The following is an 8,693-nucleotide window of genomic DNA, read 5'->3' on the forward strand; positions in this document are numbered from 1 at the left end:
CCAAAAGAGTGATACGTATTGAACAATTGATAGAAGCAGAGTCTCCTGTGGACTAACCATCATCTTCTGTGAGCCACTTCAGTCCCGCTCCCACTGTACATTGCAGGAGAATTACATGTTATATGGAGCTCATCTTGATCTGACAGTTAATGATTGTGAAATATTGTAGCTGATTTACATGCAAAGGAGTACCTGCTTCCCTTTCGCTTTGATTTCCTTCGGGTATTGCCTCTCCTCTTCTCCACCATGATCATTTTTCAATTCTTTAACCTGTGCTAGACTACAAAGGGATTACATACACAATTACATACCTGCATGTAAACAAGATGTATTGCATAGTTCAACAACAACAACAACAAAAAGCCTGCGTTAGCTGCTAAATAATAAATTACTATCCAGCTTGGAAAAAAATCTGACAGCGATCCAAACAATGTTGGCATCATTCGTCATAAAAACCCATTTCCCTGTTTTGAAAAGCCGACGTATTTATGGTGAGACTGTAGGATGCAGTTTGTAATTCGCTGTTAATAATTATTTACAGTGGCTTTTGTTTTGTTTTGTTTTTTGCCTGGTTTGGCAGACAAATGGGGAGATTTCACAATTTACTCTAGTCTGTGTGCATTAGGCAAACCCAGGAGTATATTAACTTTGGTTGCCTGGAATCAATTTGACAGCCAATAGATCATGGGAAGAAAAAACAGTGTCAGAAAGGGAAGGAAGGAGAAAAGGGCTCAATTTTGCCAACAACTTAAAAACCAAATAAAGAAATATCATGGTACCCACTGGAGCATTAATGTTTCCTTCTTTCTGAAGATTTTATTATCAGGCTTCAGTGAATTTGGCACCTACTTTAACTCTTTGACAAGGAAAATATTTTGTATACTGGGCAATACAGTCATGAAAATCCTTTTCTCTCCACTATACATATTTTAGTTTCTGATACCTTTATCACACCAACCTAGTGTCCCACAGTAACTATATTGTTGAAGAAAACAGAAATATACTGGTATTTGGGGGAAAATCACTATCACGCTACTCTGCAACTATATTGCTATTATTATTATTTGAAACACAAAAAGATTAGTACACAGCAAACAAGGTCACTCTGCTGGCTGTTGCATTGGCTCACACGTCTGACACTTCCCAAGTGTCTAGGACTGTGTGATGTATTGGCGAATAATGTGTGCAGATCCCAGTAAGGCGGCCTTCTGCAGCTGGCAGATGGTAATTTTGTCAGTGCCGCTTGTTTTTAAGTGCAATCCAAGGTCTTTAGGCACTGCACCCAGTGTGCTGATCACTACTGGGACCACCTTGACTGGCTTGTGCCAGAGTCTTTGCAGTTCGATCATTAAATCCTCATATCATGTCAGATTTTCCAGTTGTTTCTCTTCAATCCTGCTATCACCTGGGATTGCAACATTGACAACCCATACTTGGTTTTTTAACATGATCGTGAGGTTGTTGTTGTTGTTGTTGTTGTTGTTGTTATTATTATTATTATTATTATTATTATCCCAATTTATCTCTCCAAAAAAGAGAATCCAAGTGGCTATGGTGCTGCTATGCTGCTTCATGGTCGTACAGTCAGACTTCCACACTGGATTGTAATTGGATTGATAAGCAAAGTACCTGTATGCTGAATACATGAAGTTTGTGAGTAAACCAACAAGGTTATCTATCAAGAAGTCTGCTTATTTTTGTCTCTTGAGAGAATGATTTAAAGGCAAATATATTTCAAGGGAGAGTATATGTTTTTGGGCAACTAAAATAACACTTCTGGAGATCTGCTATACATATTTTGTGCATTGGCACAATCTTTGTTCCTAACAGTTCAAAGAGATAACCAGGTATATCATTCTAACAACTTCTGAAACTCTGCTCTGCTCTCTCTCTGTGTGTGAATGAATGCTGGTGAATGCCATTTTCCCAAAAGGTTATGACCAGGTTTGCTAGGGTAGACCCTCTTTCACTCAGACTCAGCCCTCCTCTGAACCAAACTCACCCCCACCCCCCCGAAACAAAATCCTGGCTATGGGCCTGGTTATGACTTTAACAGGTCATTCTTTTAACAAGACATTATGGCACAATTTTTCAAAAGGTTATGACTTCTAACAAGATCATCCCATTCCAAAGATCATACAAAAGGTTCTGGAGATTTCCCTTTTCCAAAACTACAAATCGTCTTAGAATAGGAAAATACAGCACAGCCCCCATATCCTGAATGGATAGTTTTTTTGGGCTTTGCGTGGATACATGAAATGGTGGGCAGTTGCAAACCTCATTGAAATGGATAGCCTGTGACCCAAAAATATTATAGTGTCACCGGAGAACATATTTAGTTGGATGTGCATAAATCAAACCACAGATTGTGGTCCTGTGGGTACGTATAATGTGAAGGATAAAAGTACTTTTTTATTTAAGATGTATATTTGATCAGGCAAGTGCTAACTGTCAGAGAATTCCCTTTCTAGGCAAGACAGACGTGGATGCTTTAGTGATGAAATAAATGACAAGGTGAATTCTACATGCCATGTTGTGCAGCTCCCAAAGGCATGGGAAGCCAAAGCCCAAATGTTTGATCATGCTTTCTTTGGCAAAGTACCAAATACCTTGCTCACTCTCCCATAAATTTTGAATCAGGGGCTATTTGATTTAACTTGCACTGTCTCTTCCTAGTTTAAACATCTTAAGCAGTTCCATGGATGTGTCTCCCCGCTGAGTTAGGGAAGACTTGTTCATAGGACTGCAACCTCAGAAATGCAAACATATAAGAGTTTTTCAATACGTCTGACTTTACTAAGCAGCGAGGCTTTTCTGAGCAGCTTTATTTGATCAGCTTCTTTGCTAACTGTAAAGACATGGGAGATATAACAGGTTGAATATGTACAGATCGAAGGGACAAGTAGACAACATGGCAAACAATCCATTTTTTAAAAGTTCTTTTATTTCATCCTGCTGTGAGTCCTCCTCAATCAAAATAATACAATTTAATGAAGGGAAATGCATCAAGTGCAGGGTTTCTCAACTTGGGGGTTGGGACTCCTGGAGGAGTCCCAAGAGGGTTTCATAGAGGGATTGCCTAAGACCACCAGAAAACATATTTTTGATGGTCTTAGGAACCCCTTTGGTAGAGAAAGCTGAAGATCTCTCCACCTCTCCTTCTCCTTGTTTTTGGAAACAGACAGTGAATCCTCCCACCAAAAGACCTCTTGCTGAGATTGGCTGGCCTCTCAGCCAAGAGGAGGGCTGTTTCTGAGACTCCAATCAGGGAGGTGAGAGCAGGCATGCTCAGTGTATGGCAGCATGGTGCGCATGTATGGGCGAGGAAGAGCATGTGAGGCTGGAGGGAAGCTTGCATCAGCAAGTCCCTTCAAGGCATGGAGGTTCTGTGTGGGAAATTTGGCTCAATTCTATCATTGGTGGGGTTCAGAATGCTATGTGATTGTTGGTAAGCTATGGAGCCCCTGGTGGCGCAGTGGGTTAAAGCGCTGAGCTGCTGAGCTTGTTGACTGAAAGGTTGCAGTTTCGATTCCGGGGAGCGCTGTGAGCTTCCACTGTCAGCCCTAGCTTCTGCCAACCTAGCAGTTCGAAAACATGCAAATGTGAGTAGATCAATAGGTACCACTCTGTCAGGAAGGTAACGGTGCTCCATGCAGTCATGCCGGCCACATGACCTTGGAGGTGTCTATGGACAATGCCGGCTCTTTGGCTTAGAAATGGAGACAAGCACCACATCCCAGAGTTGGGCATGACTGGATTTAATGTCAGGGGACAACCTTTACCTTTTAAACTATGAATCCCAGCAACTAAAACTCCCAAATGACAAAATAAATCCCCCCCCCCAGCCCTGCCAAATTTGGTCCAGTGAATGAAAATACATCCTGCTTATCAGATATTTACATTACGATTCATAACAATAGTAAAATTATAGTTGTGAAGTAGCAACGAAAACTATGTTATGGTTGGGAGTCACCACAACATTAGAAGCTGTATTGAGTGTTCGTGGCATTAGTAAGGTTGAGAAACACTGATCTAGTGTTTATCAGTCCATCTGTCTGTCCATCCATTATCTGTCTAAAACTGAACATGGCGATGAATTCAGACCGAGCTTAATAAAATCAACATCTGTACAAAATTCCCCGTTTTTTTTCCTAAGATGTATGCTAATTTGAAAAACACGGACAAACTATTGTTTGTATGTGCATAAAGCACAAACCAGTTATCATTAAATGAGTCTAATTAGGTGTGTGTGTCCATAGAGGAAGAAGGTCGAAATTGGGGAGACAAGTCCCCAACAGTAATAGAAACCTTACTGGGGGCTTTCTATAATAAGCAGTACCTATGAGTTAATGTAGTGGACTGTTAAGGAACTATCATTCCTATCAGTTACTAGGTCACAAGAGAATCTAGAAGGAGAATGCTGTCACTTTATTAACTGCATTACAAATTGCTTTCAAGGACTGTCACCCACACATTTTCAACCCGTTATGAACCTGTCAAATGTACTGACTTGTGGCATGAAATATTTCCCCAGCATAGCGTATAAGTATAATCATATCTCTTTCTTAAATTACATCATTCATTTGTTCTGATAACTAAATCTTAATTGTTATATCCTTATATGGTAATCAGTATTCTTGTTCAAAGTATTGTCAAAGGCTTTCATGGCCGGAATCACTCGGTTGCTATGAGTTTTCTGGGCTGTATGTCCATGTTCCAGGAGCATTCTCTCCTGATGTTTCACCCACATCTATGGCTGGCATCCTCAGAAGTTGTGAGGTCTGTTGAAAACTAGGCAAGTGAGGTTTATATATCTATGGAGTATCGAGAGTGGAATAAATAACTCTTGTCTGTTTGAGACAAGTGTGAATGTTGCAATTGGCCACCTTGATTAGCATTTAATGGCCTTGCAACTTGCCTGGAAAATCTTTTTTTGGGAGGTGTTAGCTTGCCCTGATTGTTTCCTGTCTGGAATTCCCTGACTTTTTTTTAGTGTTGCTCTTTGTTTACTGTCCTGTTTTAGAGTTTTTAAATACTGATAGCCAGATTTTGTTTATATTCATAGCTTCCTCCTTTCTGTTGAAATTGTCCACATGCTTGTGGATTTCAGTGGCTTCTCTGTGCAGTCTGACATGGCGGTTGTTAACAGGAATCAATCAAGGCAAGCTAAAACCTCTCAACAAAGGATTCCCACAGGCAGCAACAGCCAGGCTTTGAAGCTGCAAGGCCATTCAATGCCAATCAAGGTTGCCAATTGCAACATGCACACTTGTCTCAAGCCGACAAGAGTTCTTTCTCCCACCCTGGACCTTCCACAGATATATAAACTCCCCTTGTCTAGTTTCCAACTGACCTCACAAACTCTGAGGGTGCCTGCCATAAATGTGGGTGAAACATCAGGAGAGAATGCTCCTGGAACATGGCCACACAGCCTGGAAAACTCACAGCAACCCAGTATCCTTGTTAAGATACAAGTTAGACAATCATGTGATACATATAGTAGTATGTAAAAGTTACATTAAAGCAGGCATTCTTTTTTTCTTCTTCAGAATGGTCCTTCTGTTTTCTTTTATTTTGTTGTTGTTCATTCGTTCAGTCGTCTCCGACTCTTCGTGACCTCATGGACCAGTCCACGCCAGAGCTCCCTGTTGGCCGTCACCACCCCCAGCTCCTTCAAGGTCAGTCCAGTCACTTCAAGGATGCCATCCATCCATTTTGTCCTTGGTCGGCCCCTCTTCCTTTTGCCTTCCACTTTCCCCAGCATGATTGTCTTCACTAGACTTTGCTGTCTCCTCATGATGTGGCCAAAGTACTTCAACTTTGTCTCTAGTATCCTTCCCTCCAATGAGCAGTCGGGCTTTATTTCCTGGAGGATGGACTGGTTGGATCTTCTCGCAGTCCAAGGCACTTTTATAGCTACATGATAAGCAGTCGCTCAACCAACATAGTTTCTTTTTTCCAAAACAGGACTCACTGCAGTGTAGTAAGGTCCTTGTATTCATGGGAAAACATTTCTGGACCAATCCTGTAGATACGGTCAATTCTCACACACCAGAAGCGACTTAGTTTCTCAAGTCGCACCTGACACGAAAAAAGTATCCTATGAAATTCCCTTGTTTGGTTGACTAGATGTCATAAACCTTTTTCTCTTTCTGTCAAATATTAGAAAATGTGGTTATTTTCCCCCACAAGACTCCCTCTTGTGGCAAATCATTTAAGAGCTCCACTAATGAATAATTAGATCAGTTTCACCAATTTACAAAATCAACCATGAATGTGAAATTATTTTGATGCCCTACGCAGGAAGTAGCCAACTGTCATATCATGTTGCATTAGCAATGCTCAGAGATAATCTATTAAAAGAACTGTGATTTATTTGTAACATGTCTTCGCTTCCAGAATGCACCTCTGCTGCAAATATGTGCATTTGGCGGGGAGGGGGGGTTGGTTGTAAATGAAAAATGTAATTCTTTATCTGACAAAACTGGCCCAGCCTGACTTGGCCATGGTGGTCCATGCCACAGTTACATCCAGAATGGACTACTGTAATTCACTCTACGCGGGGCTGGCTTTGAAGATGGTTCAGAACCTGCAGTTAGTGCAAAGGCCATCTGCCAGATTACTAACTGGGGCTAGCTATAGGAAACATACTATGCCCCTAATAAAACAACACCACTGGCTTCCGACAAGTTTCCAGGCTCAATTGAAGGTGCAGGTTATTATCTACAAAGCCCTTTACGCTTCGGGTCCAACCTATCTTCGAGACTGCATCTCTTTCTATGAACCAGCACGGGCTTTGAGATCGGCAAGGGAGGCCTTTCTTTTGATCCCGCCACAGTCTCAAGCGTGGTTCGTGGGGATGAGAGAAAGGGCCTTCTCTATGGTGGCTCCCTGGCTCTGGAATACCCTTTCAAAAGAATTAGGTTAGCCCCCACCCTTGAATCTTTTCAATCCAGCCTAAAAATACAGATTTCTAAGCATGCTTTTGGCCTTGAGTAGGCTGAAATGGGCCCACATGAGGTTGACACTCTGGCACTTTAGTTGTGAATTGATGGCAGCTAGTTTTAACTACAGATGGTCTGCGTTTTTATAATTGTCTTATTTTATTTTATATGTGTTGATAGTGGTTGTTTTATCATTTTTATGTGATATTGTTTTATACTCAGGTAGCGTTTATGTTATGCTGCACTTTGGAGTACCTTGTAAGCTGCCCTGAGTCCCTTTTGGGAAATGGCGGAGGGATATAAATAAAGTTTGTTGTTGTTGTTGTTGTTATTATTATTATTATTACTATTACACAGGGAATGCTGTTCAAGCAACAGGAGTTTTAAGTGGAAATTAGAGTTCTTTGCCCACTAAACATATTCCTTTATCTTCTTGCAAATTCTTATGCTGAAAACACTTTTTTCTTGAGACTTTTAATTCTTTCACTAAATGTTAAGATCATCCGCCAGAGAAATATCTTTGCTGCTAGCTTAGTTTTCTTTTTACATGAAAACTATTATGGTTTACACGAAAAGTGCAACAAATATACACCTTACAAGGGCTTCAGTGTTGTGTTACTTTGGCAGCCCTTCCCTCCAGCTATGGCATTCGCATAAGTTAATGTAAGGAAGGAAATTGCAGCAAAACATCTTCCAGAAGTCAGAAGCCCTCCTTCAACACAGAGGAGGAGAATGTATCAAGGTAAAGATCTATAATTAAAGCCTAGCAAGACTGCACATTTTTAATAGCCTGGAGAGGTCCCACGTTATAAGTGTTGACACAACCTGTCATCTAGTTCAAATTGTGATTAAGGAACTTTCCCCACTTTCCAGCTCCAATAAAAGCAGCCCATGGTCATGTCCAGTGCCCTATATTTTGGGAGCTGAAACTCATCAAGAGAAAGCAACATTGAAATAGATGAGAGGGGGGCAAATTGTAGCCCTACAGCTGTACCTGCCATAATCTCATCCTACTGGCTAAACTGCATAAGGCTATAGATATCTGCATCCCAACATCTGGAGGGCCACATGCTTTCCAAATAACAGTCTAACTCAATTAAACACGGATTAAATGTAAACCTCCTGATTTTTTTGTTCATTATTCCATTGTAAGAGAAACATACTAAAAACTAGAGGTGTGCAATTCGGCCAAAAGACATACCATTTCAGAGTCCACTGTCGGCTGTCCCCTCATTCTGTTTACCAGGAAGTTACTTGAAGGGGGAAGGGTGTTGCCATTTTTATTCAGCAAAGATTTGGCTACAATGGGAAATTTTAAAGGCTCAATCCTCAGTCATTTTAAGGGCTATCTGCATGAAACATATCTCATTTTTAGACTTCATTTACAACTACAGGCTTGCCAAGTTTCAAAATAATTCACCAATTTCCTGATTTTTAAAGAATTTTCTTAAAGTTTTAAGCATAACATTTTTAAAAATAAGACAAACTGCAAAAGAGGATTTTGGGAATTGTAGTCGCCGCTTTTGTCCATTCTCAGCCAGTCAGAGCATGGACACAACCAGGCTTTTTATTGGCTGGGAAACAGGGAGCGAGAGAAACTTCAAGTCCCATCATGCTTTGAGAGACACTCAGAGACTTTTCAATGACTACTTATGCAAGTGCTGCTGGGAAAGCGAGTTCCCAACAGGGCCCTTTCTGAAGGAGGAGCCTAGGAAACTTTCCAAAAAAGAAATGGAGGGAAGTTGCTTC

This window comes from Anolis sagrei, chromosome 2 (genome assembly GCF_037176765.1).
Source record: "Anolis sagrei isolate rAnoSag1 chromosome 2, rAnoSag1.mat, whole genome shotgun sequence".
NCBI lineage: Eukaryota > Metazoa > Chordata > Lepidosauria > Squamata > Dactyloidae > Anolis > Anolis sagrei.